Raw genomic sequence first — 13,564 nt, forward strand, 5'->3', positions numbered from 1 at the left:
GTAAGTATAATTTCTTTGAATTATGGATTAATTTTCTAAAATCTCTTTTACTTTCATATGGAACTAAGTCGCACAACCAGAGTTGTGGGAACTGTGATTATTATATTATTAATTCAATAGTTGGGTAAGGATCAAATGATTGTGGGATCCATCTTGATAATTCTATTGTATTACTTGTTTTTTATTAGTTGCAAACAATAGAAGATGCCTTGTGTTGGTTTGCTTGAATTGAGAAATTAATTAAAGGTGGTGAATTTTCAACGAGGATTTGGAAAGATAAATTTTCCATCTAATGGCTAATGTTGTAACAAGATTAGTCAACTCGAGATAAAATTAGTAAGAATAGAAGGTTTTCCTAAGTTCAAAAGAATTAGGGAACTTAACATCTAAGTGGATTGAAAAACACTTAGATTAGTTATTGATAATGATAATTTGGTGTTTCCCAGATAATCAAATAATACAACTATTATTCAACCAAGTTATTAATCATAGTGATCACAACTCTAGTTAATCTACATCATTGATTTGAAATATTGCAAAAACTAACTTTGAGATCCTAAATCAACTTGAAACATTAATGATAGATTGTTTGATAAAAAAAACCCTATTTAAAGGAAACTATTGATTATTAGTCGATTAAATCACAAATCGCCTTAATTAACACCATATTCCCTTTGGGATTCTACCCCAACCCAATTGGATTATATATTTGACAACGGCTGCTTGTACTCTTATAAGAGATTTGTAATTTGGGCGAATCAAATATTGGCATCGTTGTCGGGGAGTACGGTTGTCAATTAAGTATATCTGTGTTAATTGACTCTTAGTCAAGTTTCCTAATTTTACTTTTATTTGTTGTTTTCGATATTTGCAGGCTAGTTATTGTGCATGTCATAAACCCGAAGATTAGGAGGGCCATTATTACCTTTCAACCCAGAACCGCGAAGAATCGAGAGCATGGCTGAACAACAAGAGGCAGCAAGATTGGCTGCTTTGGTAAATGGTCAAGTTAACCAACAGAATGCTGGATTACCAGGGCGTGTACCCAATGTGGATGATGAGGATCTGGGTGATGATGAGTTGGTTGATCCTGTGAATAGGTGACATGCTAAAAATATTGTACCAGCAAATCAAAATTGGCAAGCAAGCGGTAAGATGCACCAATAGCTTGCAATGCATTTTGACCTAGATGATGAGGATGACGTTGATTTGGATGGAGCTGGAGCTATAGGAGCAACTATTCCACCACGACTGGATCCTGGGGTGAAATTTAATATCACCATCACTATCCAACTACTCAAATTGAAAGGATTGTTTGGTGGATTGCCTAGTGATGATCCAAATCTGCATTTGGTGAATTTCATCAATTTTTGTAAGTCATTTGATAATCCCAGAGCAGGATAGAATTCTATTCGGTTGAGGTTATTTCCATTGTCTCTGTCTGGGGAGGCAACTCTGTGATTGAATGAGTTGGCACCCAATTCTATAACAAACTGGAGGCAACTGAAAGGATCTTTCCTAGAAAGTTTCTTTTTGCCTTCCAGAATGTTATAGTTAAGGGATGAGATCAGCAACTTTAGGCAATTGCCTAATGAAGCTCTGTATGAAAAATGGATATTGTTCAAAAAAAAGTTGATGTAATGCCCAAATCACAAGATGACTGATGGGCATTTGATGGAAACATTCTATAGGGATTTGAATTCAATTACAAAGTCAACTGCAGATAATGCTACAGGAGGAGCTTTCATGGAGATTACTTTTACTGAGGCTGCAGGGATGTTAGAGAAAATGACTAAGACAATTAGATCTTATCATAGCAGAGATTTTGAGGTAACAAGGAATACTTGTTCTAGTGCGATGTCGGCTGAGCAACACCAGAGAAAAGATGAACGTGTCCAAGATACAGCTCATTTGAAGATACGGAGGGATTTTCTTACAAAGCACTTATTTGCTGCAAAGTTGAATCTGATTTTGAGGAAGAGGCAAATTATTTGAATAACCAGGGAGTTTTTAGGCCGATGGCCAAGAAAATCAAGGTCGAAATTAATATGAAAAAGCTGGTTATAGAGATTGTAACCAAGGAAGATGGAAGAATAAGAAAAATAGAAATGGATTATATGTACCGCCTAGGAATTATGACAATGCTGCAAGTAGTTCTAGAAAGATGTCAATGGAGGACATGATGGCTAAATTGTTAAAAGGAGTGGAGTCAATAGACGCTGGAGTTAGGGAAATGAAGGGTGACTTATCAACGATGAGTTAATCAGCTGACTCACATTCCACATCTATTAAGCAGCTAGAGCAGCAGTTGAATAAGTTATCTGCAACATTAAATCAAAGAAAAAGTAGCCTCTATCAAGTGATATAGTCTATAACCCAAGAAATGATGGCTCGTGTATGGCTATTACCACTAGGAGTGGTAAGGTATTACCTGGTCCATGTCAGGAAGTACTTTCTCATCTTGATGATATAGAGTTGGAAGGGGAGGTATATGATAAAGATCTTATAATGTCTAAAAAGCTGAAAATTTTAGAAAAGAAAGATGCAGAGTTAGAGAAATCATCTAAGTCAAAATAGGTTAATGATACGGAGAAAACAAAGAAAAGGAGGTAAAGACAACATTAACAAGAATTCCAAAGCCACTACCTCCGTTTCCACATAGACTAGAGAAGAAAGTAGATGAGGGTAAGTTTAGCAAATTTATGGATTTTTGAAGCAGTTAATGGTAAATATGCCTTTAGTTGAGGCCTTAGAGCAAATACTGGAATATGCTAAATTTATGAAGAACCTCGTGACAAAGAAAAGGATAGTCAGCTATGAACCTGTGGATAACCTTCATCATTGTATTGCTATTACTACTAGATTTCTAGTGCAAAAGAAATCTGATCTAGGAGCTTTCATTGTTCCATGTACAATTGAAGCATTAAGTTTTGCTAAAGCGCTTCGTGATCTTGGAGCAAGCATCAACCTTATGCCATTAGCAATCTTTAATAATTGGGTTTAGGGGATCCTAAACCAACTACTATGCGACTATTGACGGTAGATCGGTCGGTGAAGATAACGGTAGGGATTTTATATGATATACTTGTGAAAGAGGCCAACTTTATAATCCCTAATGACTTCATATTTCTCAATTATGAAGTGGACTTTAAAGTACCCATAATTTTGGATAGGCCATTTTTATCAACTGGGGGAGTAATGGTTGATGTGGACCTGAATAAGTTAAAATTCAGGCTCAATGATGAAGAAGTGAGTTTTGATGTTTGTTAGTCAATGAAATAGACAAGAAAAATGAGTGTAGTCTCAGTGATTAATGTTAATTATGAAGATGAGCCAGTTGTACCAGTTGAGGAAAGGTTTGTTGTTGAAACTTTAGCTGTAATTTGGATGAATTTCGACAGTGAGGGAATTAAAGAATATAAGGAGACTGTATGTGCATTGACCAGAATGGGGTCATATTCATATACCTCTAAGAAACTGGATTTGGACTTAAAGAATCATCTTACACCACCTGCTAAGCCATCTATTGAAGAGCCACCTGAGTTGGAACTGAAAGAGCTACCTGGCCATTTGTGGTATGTGTTTCTAAGAAATGGAAACACTTTATCGGTTATTATTCCAACAGATCTGGTGGAGCAATAAGTTAAAGATCTTATTTCTATTTTGAGGCACTACAAAAGGGCCATTGGGTGGATGATTGTCGACATCATAGGCATTCCACCTAGTATCTCTACACATAAGATTCAGTTGGAAAGAAATGCATGCTTACTATTGAGCATCAGTACGGGTTGAATCCACCGATACAGGAAGTAGTAAAGAAAGAGATTATAAAGTGTCTTGATGCTGGGGTGGTTTACCCAATATCTGACAGTAAGTGGGTAAGCCCTGTGTAGTGTGTGCCCAAGAAAGGAGGAATAATAGTAGTGGTGAATGAGAAGAACAAGCTAATTCCACTTAGACTAGTTACTGGTTGGCGGTTATGTATGGATTACAAGAAGTTGAATTCCTGGACGTTGAAAGATCATTTTTCAATGTCCTTCATAGACCAAATACTTGATCGATTAGTAGGAAGGGGTTGGTATTGCTTTCTCGATGGATACTCGGGATACAATCAAATATTGATTGCACTTGAGGACCAAGAGAAAATGACTTTCACATGCCCCTACAAAACCTTTGCTTTGAAGAGAATGTCGTTTAGATTGTGTAATACACCGACTACATTCCAAAGGTGTATGATGTCTATTTTCTCAAACATGGTGGAGGAAACTTTGGAAGTATTCATGGATAATTTTTTCATGGTAGGTGACTCGTATGATTTGTGTTAGGTGAATTTAAACAAGGCATTGCAGCGGTGTAAGGAATTCAATTTTGTTCTAAATTCGGAGAAATGCCACTTCATGGTGAAGGAGGGCATAATGTTGGGACATAAAATTTCAGTGAAGGGAATTGAGGCTGACAGAGAGAAGATCAAAGTCATTAAAAAATTACATCCTCCTATCTCAATTAGAGGAGTGAGTTTTTTCTTATCCATGCACGTTTCTACCAAAAAAATCAAGGATTTTTCCGAAATTACAAATCCCTTTTGCAAGTTGTTGAAAAAAGAGAGAAAGTTTGTGTTTGATGATGACTGTGTAAAGACGTTCCAATTCCTTAAAGAAAAGTTACTTGTTTTACCTATCATCATTGCTCTAGATTGGTCTAAGCCATTTGACGTAATGTGTGATTCAAATGGGGTTGCACTCGAAGCTGTTCTAGGGAAAAAGAAGGAGAAGCTATTTCACCCCATTTATTATACTAGTAAGGCTTTAAATGGTGCACAAAAGAATTACACTATGACAGAATAAAAACTCTTGGTTGTGGTGTATTCATTTGATAAATTTTGGAGAATCTATTAGGAACTAAGGTAGTAGTTCACACTGACCACACAATATTGAGATATCTGATAGTGAAGAAATATGCCAAGCCAAGACTTATAAGATGGGTGCTACTACTTCAGGATTTTGACTTCGAGGTCAAAGATCGAAAAGAATGTGATAATCGAGTTGCTGACCATTTATCCAGGTTAGAAAATGACTAAATGAATATGGAGAAGTGGGAAAATTAATGTTTTTTTCCTGGATGAGCAGATTCTAGCGGCTACTCTTGATTTGGTGCCATGGTATGCAGACTTTGCTAATTATGTGGTTAGTGATATCATCCCCAAAAACTTATCATTTCATCAGAAGAAGAAGTTTCTACATGATGTTACTAGGTATTTTTGGGATGAGCCTTATTTGTTTAGATGTTGTTCTGATAACATCATTAGAAGATGTGTACCGGAGGTTGATATGCAAGGTATTTTGGAGGCTTTCCATTCGTCCCACATGGGGTACACCATGCAGGTGATCATACTACAAGAAAGATTCTACAAATTGGATACTATTGGCCTTTAGTCCATAAGGATGCTTACAAATTTGTGAAGAAGTGTGATCAATGCCAACGACAGGGTTCGATCTCTAGGCATCATGAAATGCCTATGACTAAGATGCTAGAAGTAGAATTATTTGACGTTTGGGGCATAGACTTTATGGGATCATTTATGATCTTTTGTGGTAACAAATATATTCTGGTTGTTATGGACTATGTATCCAAGTGGGTAGAAGTTGTGTACTTGGCAGATAATGGAGGGAAAAAAGTAGTGGCATTTTTGCAAAAGAATATCTTCTTGCGTTTTGGAGTTCCAAGAACTATCAAAAGTGATGGAGGGTCACACTTCTATAACAAGACATTTTAAGCTGCACTTTTAAAATATAGGGTGAAATAACACAAGGTAGGCACTCCTTATCACCCAAAAACTAGTGGGCAATGATACGGTAAAAACTTGGAAGACACGAAATTGGCTCAAAACAGTCCAAACACACTCTAAAAAATAGTCTACTAATTCAAATAACGAAGGACCCTTTTGGAGACCACTCTCGAATTTAAGAATGCGATACAAGAAGGACAATATTACTAGGTGTTTGACACCATTGCAGCCAACAACAAACTAAGTTAACAACACAAGATTAAACCACAATGAGAACAATAACAACAAAAATGGCTTTACAATACAAGATACAAAATGGATACTAGATTACAAAAGGAAAGGATAGATAGATAGACCACATAAAGGTATAATGTTAAGAACCCAAGAATGGTAACTCTTGGAACCTTACACTACATACAACAATAAACCTATCTTGTACAAAGACATAAGATCAGAATCCACCTCTCTAGCATCAATGTTTCCAAGCAATCAACAACAAAGAGAATCCACCCTATTATTGTCTCCTAGTTTCGGTTTTGCCTCATCAAGAGAAGAGAGGACTTTGTGTTTTTTAAAGTGTTTCTCACATTAACATCCATAATAATCTAAGTAAATAAAATCCTACATTATTCTTTATATAACTATTACAAGATATAAGTTAAAATGACCAAAAAGGCCTTCAAAGAGTGGGCTGCCCATCAAGTGTAAGTTATGGGATGATTTTGGTGTGTTTTGGGCCTCTTCTACACTTAAATTGCACACACCAAGTCTTGAGACCAACGCGCACCCTTATAAGTACATATCCATGATTATTCTTATATCATCCTCTCCATCTTGAGAGGAATTTGCCCAAAAATTCATGGCTTTATCTCGTTCAATTGGCCACTTTAAAAGAAACCACTCAAAATAGTCCGCAAAACATGAAAAGACCGAAATCTCAATAATAACAAGGGATGTATCATAAATGAGCTAAAAATATCCCACAAGAGATGCACAAAAAATAGTCCATAAGCTAGCCAAACCCAAGAGAATAATGACAAAAAGTCTCAGATCCAATATTTTTATTTTGACCCTCGGCTTCCTCTCCCTCTTGAGATTGCCCTTCAATCTCATCCGACTCAAGTCTCCTTCTATCATATAAGCATTGTCATAGACTCAATATCCTTTGTGTGTCTCTCTTCCATGTTCCTCTTTTTAGATGTGTTGATTTTGGGAAAGGGAAGTTTTGGTTGAACGGCTCGATTTGGTAACGTGGAGCTTCGGTTGTGGAGCTTGGATGGGAGGAAATTGGATTCCAAGTCCTCCTTGTTGGAATTGATCAGCTTGCTGTGGAAGTGTTCTATCTTGTTCTTGGTTTTGAGGGTTATTTGAAGCTTGGATTATGGCATTATGTTGTGGTCTTGGAGGATTGGTCATTGGGAGTAAAGTTTTGGGAGTAAAAGCACAGGAGTTCCTTCGACTCTGTATTTGATCCAACCTCTCACTCATAGTTACCACATCTGAGTCAATTGTTTTAAGACCCACATTTGACCTAGCAAGGTCTTGGTACAAAGCATCAAGGAGGTCCAATATGGTTTCCATTATGCCCAAGAAGTTACCTATAAAACAATAAACAAGTTAGATGTACAAGAATGGTCCTCACACTCCCTCTCTATTGCTTTGTCTCTCAAATTTTTTTTTTTACTTTGGTCTAACAAGTGCCGTAACCTTACTTGTACTCCATGAGGCATTGAGAGGTGGACCAATGTAATACCCCAGGAAATTTTTCATTGAAATTTTGTGCATAAACGTGTTGGGTTCTATTTTCTAGAATGAATTATAAATTTTTCTTGCGGAATGTCTTAGATTATGACCCACCATTGCGTAGAGTATCGAATAAGATTTTCAAAGATATGTGTATCATCCAAAATGGACACCCGAGCGATGAGTTATGAACATTCTGATCGAACCGTGAATAGTAGTGAACAGTAAAACGTACAGGAAAAAGTACTGAGGCCGGGCATATTTTTGCTCCAACTTTAAATGATCATAAATCCTTGTACATAATGATCTGAGTGATCTACTATATATCAATGAAAATCTCTGTGAGTCCTCTTTCCAATGAAATTGGTTTTACCAATTTGTCTATTGGAGCAAAAAGTTATGGTCGATCTACTTCAGCCTATTAAAAGTGAATTTTTAGGTCAACTTCAAACGATCATAATTCCTCGTACACAATGATCTGGGTGAGATACTATATATCAAAAGAAATATATGAGAGTCCTCTTTTTAATTGAATTGGTTTCATCCAATTTGGATATCGACGTAAAACGTTATGGTTGATCTACTTCAGACTATCAAAACAGTCCACCAAAGGACAGATTCGAGAATTATTTAATTTTTTAGGGGCGTTTTGGTCATTCCCCCTCACCCAAAATTCATCCAAACCCTATATTAAAGCCTATTAGAAGCATTATATATTATATTTCATCAAATTCCCTCAAAAAGAAAACCCTAAGCTCCTACATCCAACTTTAAGAACCTCCAAAGTTCACCATTTATTCTGCAAATGTATTCAAGATTCCAAGTTCCTAGTTCAAGAACTCCAAGAACCATCATTCAAAGGCACGATTAACATCTCAAAAATGAGTATCAATCTAAAGTTCATCATTCAAGGTATGTGGGGTTTTTCAACAAAAACTCTCTTTCGTTCTTGCGCCCAAAAGTAATTTTCTTTACAAAGGCATGATTTTTATTTGATTTCTTACAAATTTGAAGCATGAACCCATATCTTATGATGATTATTATGAAATCTTGATGTTTATGATTTTGAAAGATGAATTTACATGTGTGGAGATATAAAGCATGAATCTTGAATGATGTTTATCATGATTTTGATATTTAGGTCGTGAATCCCAATTGAAAATTGTGTTTTTTTTAGAAAGTGTGTGTTATAAGCACGTTGATGTTGAATATTTGAGATATTTTGAATGATTTGACCTTTTGGTCTTAATGGAGTTTTTTTGAACTCGAGTGTGAAAGAAATCCACAACGTGGTTGATTTTGATAGATGGGAAGCATGATGGCTCCCGATGTGTATTTATATATTACTGAAATTGTTTTGTTATGGATTGTCTTTAAAATGACCTGAGCTAAGTTCGGGAGAATCTTTAGTACCGAGTGGGAAGTATAAAGCGACCTTACTTTCCTAGAACTATGTGTCCCCATAGGAGTGAGCCTGAGGCTGATTTATATAGTGATCACTAGTTTGTGTGGATTTGATATCGATAGTCCTACTCCGATGGCAAGGATAGGATGGCTCTCCCCAACGTGGGTTGTACGTTGGACTCCATGTAGCTCACATGGTTTATGTCGGTTATAGGATCTTCCAATGTGTGTGTGTTTCCTTGTGTCTATGGTGAACGGTGAAGTGATTTGAAAGTGGAATTATGAAAGTTATTCTTTCGAAAGATTTAAATGATATTTACCTTATGAGAATTCATATTCTTGATGAACTGAAAATATTTGACAAATTATATGATGACTCACATGTGTTGTTATACTTATTTTATCCTCTCATGATTATGATGATTTTCTTCGGGCTATGTGAGTCTTTCATACATCCTGCATATTTCTTATAAATATTTATGATGATGATATTTATAAAACTGCATACACCCCCATATACTCGGTTCCTTTCCATGGTACTGACCCACATCTTCGGATGTGGGCTAGATTTTCTCGGAATGTAAGTTCAGGTGCTCAGTTCCAGGTTTGACAGTGATTCTTCGAGCACGCTGTTCTACATCCTCTGTTGTGGTGAGTCCTCATGTTCCGAGGACCGTGATGTCTGATGTTAGTTTTACGGAATCGTTTACATTTGATAACTGAGTATGAGTCAGTTGGGGCATGTCTCAATGGCTCGCTGGTTTTATTGATTTTATTAGAGGCTTGTCAGACTAGTATAGATGTTGGGAGTTGACTAATAAGTCGTATTTTGTCATCTTTTTGAAATTCTTTTATTCTTGGATAATGATTACTTTGTTGATATTTGAGGGTTATTTATGGAAACCCCGTTGATTTATGTTGAACTGAATGAAAATGGCTCAAAGGGTTAGCTTGGGGCTACTCGTAGCCTCAAGCATTGTGTGACGCTCTGGGACCCGTTTTCCAGGGCATTACAACCAAGTATTATAATGACTCAAAAGAATAAGACACACAAAGGAACGTATACATGAAGGACAGTTTCAAAACTAATTTACAACCTAGTACTAGCTTGTAAGTTAGTAATGGAATCAACAAATAAAACTAATGGAACAACACAATGAAACTAAAAGTTCAAAATTTGAGTCAAAATTGTTTTATGAACAGTGTATATGGTGATGTGGTTGTCCACGTGGCAGTCCACTAGTGGTTTGGTTCTTGACAAATTTTAATTTCACAATTTTGACTTTGGTGAAAATTGTTCAATGGAGGAAAATACAAACTAGTCTTTGGAGATACTTTTGCAATTCAAATTTAAAGACTTAAAAGTCTTTGACTAGACTTGTACTTCTCCTTAAAACATAGACCCTTGTTTTATGGAAAAAGGTTGAGATGGGATGTAAAGTCTTTTTGGTGGTTGGGGGTCTTTCAAGATTCAACAAATACTACACCTTGTCTTTGACCTTTTTAAGATCTAAGTTCACTTTAATATTAACAAGGTGATGAATATGGTGAAGAACTTCAAGAACACAATAACCACAACAAGAATAACCTACAACAATCTCACGGCCAAGACTACAAGGGTAGCAACAACAATCGACTAAGTCCCATTTGTGTTGTGTTTTCGGTTTTAAAAAAGGTGAAGGTTGTGATGAACAAAAAGAACACAACAAAAATATTTCAAAATCTACAACAACAACACAACACAAGGTCTTCAACTCGGTCAAGGCTAGAACAACAACAACATCCTATTGTCGACACTTTGTTTACAACAACAATATTAACAATTCAAGCTCAAGTTTGGATCGACTCAAAGTGTTAGTGAGGAACAAAACTAACACTACAAACACACAAGACAAGTAAAAGACCCCTAGACCTAGACTCAAGAACAAATCTCGGCCAAGAACACAATTTCGGCCAAGACAACAACAATGGACAGATTGCAATTTTTCTGAAATTTTTAGCTTTTCAATATTTTTTTTATTTTCTAACAAGAAAGCGCAAGATTGATCTTGTAGGAACAAGATCAAACCATGATTTGATACCAAATGATACGGTAAAACTTAGAAGACACGAAATTGACTCAAAATAGTCCAAACACACTCCAAAAATAGTCCACTAATTCAAAGAACCGAGGACCCTTTTGGAGACCACTCTCGCATTCAAGAATGCAATACAAGAAGAACAATATTCTAGGTGTTTGACACCTTTGTAGACAACAACAAACTAAGTTAACAACATAAGATTAAACCACAATGAGAACAACAACAACAACAACAAAAATGGCTTCACAATACAAGATACAAAATGGATACAAGATTACAAAAGGAAAGGATAGATAGATAGACCACATAAAGGTATAATGTTAAGAACCCAAGAATGGTAACTCTTGGAACCTTAACACTACATACAACAATAAACCTATCTATTACAAAGACACAAGATCAAAATCCACTTCTCTAGCATCAATGTTTCCAAGCAATCAACAACAAAGAGAATCCACCCTATTATTGTCTCCTAGTTTCGGTTTTGCCTCATCAAGAGAAGAGAGGACTTTGTGTTTTTTCAAGTGTTTCTCACTTCAACATCCATAATAATCTAAGTAAATAAAACCCTACATTATTTTTTATATAACTAATACAAGATATAAGTTAAAATAACCAAAAGGGCCTTTAAAGAGTGGGTTGCCCATCAAGTGTAAGTTATGGGATGATTTTGGTGTGTTTTGGGCCTCTTTTACACTTAAATTGCACACACCAAGTCTTGAGACCAACACACACCCTTATAAGTCCATATCCATGATTATTCTTGTATCACAAGTGGAGTTATCAAATAGAGAGATCAAGCCTATTTTATCTAAGACTATAAATGCGAACAGAAGTGATTGGTCAAGAAAACTTGATGATGCTCTTTGGGCTTACCAGACAACCTTCAAAACACCAATAGGAATATCTCCTTATCATCTAATTTTTGATAAAGCTTGGCATCTGCTAGTTGAACAGGAATATAAAGTGTTATAGGAACTTAAGAGATTGAATTTGAATTTAAAAAAAGGTAGCTAAATTGAGGCTAGATCAGCTAAATGAGGTAGATGAGTTTCGTCTCCATGCATACGAGAGAATTGATCAATACAAGGAATGAATGAAGAATTACTATGACTGAAGAATTGAAAAGTGAGACTTTCAAACGGTTTATTGGGTATTGCTTTTTAACTCCCTCTTCAAGCTTTTTCATGCCAAGTTAAATTCGAAATGGTCTGGACCATTCAAAATAACTTGGGTATTTCCATCGGGTGTAATGGAACTTGAAAATAGAGACAGGAATTTGTTTAAAGTTAATGGGCAAAGAATCAAGAGTTATATTGGCCCAGTAGATGAAATTAAGTTGATGTCCAAAGTGTATCTTATCAAAGTCTGAGTAGTTAAGATAATCAAGTCGTGCCGCGATGTTAAATCAGGCGCTATTGAGAGGCAACACAAAATTTTGTGTTATAAATATGTTATTTGTTTTAAGATCTCATCATGATTAGTGCTTGCTAAAGTGTGCATGAACAGAGTATGATTAGTGTCAATTCTGGATAGAGTTGACGACAAAGTTGATAGGCCATCAACCAAGTGACAACCAGTCACTTTTAGTCGTCAACTAGAGCTTAGGTAAAGGTATACACTGGATAAGAGTTGACTACAATATTGATAGGGTACTAACAAGGTAACGATCCATCAACTCTAGTCATCAACTAGAGCATAAAAAGAGTACAATCTGGACAAAGTTGACGGCAAAGTTGACAAGCCGTCAACAAAGTGACGACCTACCACTTCTTTTCTTTAGTTGAAGCATAATCAAGCAAAATTCTATCATAGGTTGACGATCTCAGTGACGGGCTATCAACCCACTGACGAGATGTCAACTAAAGTTGGGCCTAAGTAAGTAGTCTTAACCCAATCAAAAACCCTAACCCAGTCTAAATTATGTGAAACCTATAGTTTTTCAACTCCCGCTCAAAACTTTGCAACCCTTTTATTTTGGTAGATTTTTAATCTTTGTTTTATTTGATAAAAAATGGATAATTAAGGAGGAAAAAAAGTCCACGTCAATGCAAACTCTTCAATTCCCCTTATCTTTTCTTTTTTACTTCTTCAGTAATAGTTTTTTTTAACTTCTCTAAGTAAAACCTTTTGCAAATACAACTCCTAACTTTTGTGAAATCCCCCTCATTCACGCAACAAAGGGTACAAGTGTTTTAAATCCTCTAGAAAAAGGAACAATTTTGTAGTCGTTTGGGTCGTGCTAATTTATCTAGAAGGTACATCGAAGGTTACTTTTTTCTATTATGTAGAGGGTAAGATTTAATTCAACTATGAGAATCAAAGATTAAAAAGAATTCAGGAACAAATTTGATCAATACAAAGTTGATTAGTTCATCTAAATCAACAAAAGTTTCATTGTCAAAAGTTTCTCATGAACGAATTCTCATTGAGTTCTGAAATTGATCCTTTTTGGGTGAAAGAATAAAACTTTAACTAATCTATGGGGAAGTGGCAATCACTTACACCAATATTTTTCAAGCTTATTGAATTAAATTAATGATATATTATG

Source organism: Capsicum annuum, chromosome 4 (assembly GCF_002878395.1).
Source record: "Capsicum annuum cultivar UCD-10X-F1 chromosome 4, UCD10Xv1.1, whole genome shotgun sequence".
Lineage (NCBI taxonomy): Eukaryota > Viridiplantae > Streptophyta > Magnoliopsida > Solanales > Solanaceae > Capsicum > Capsicum annuum.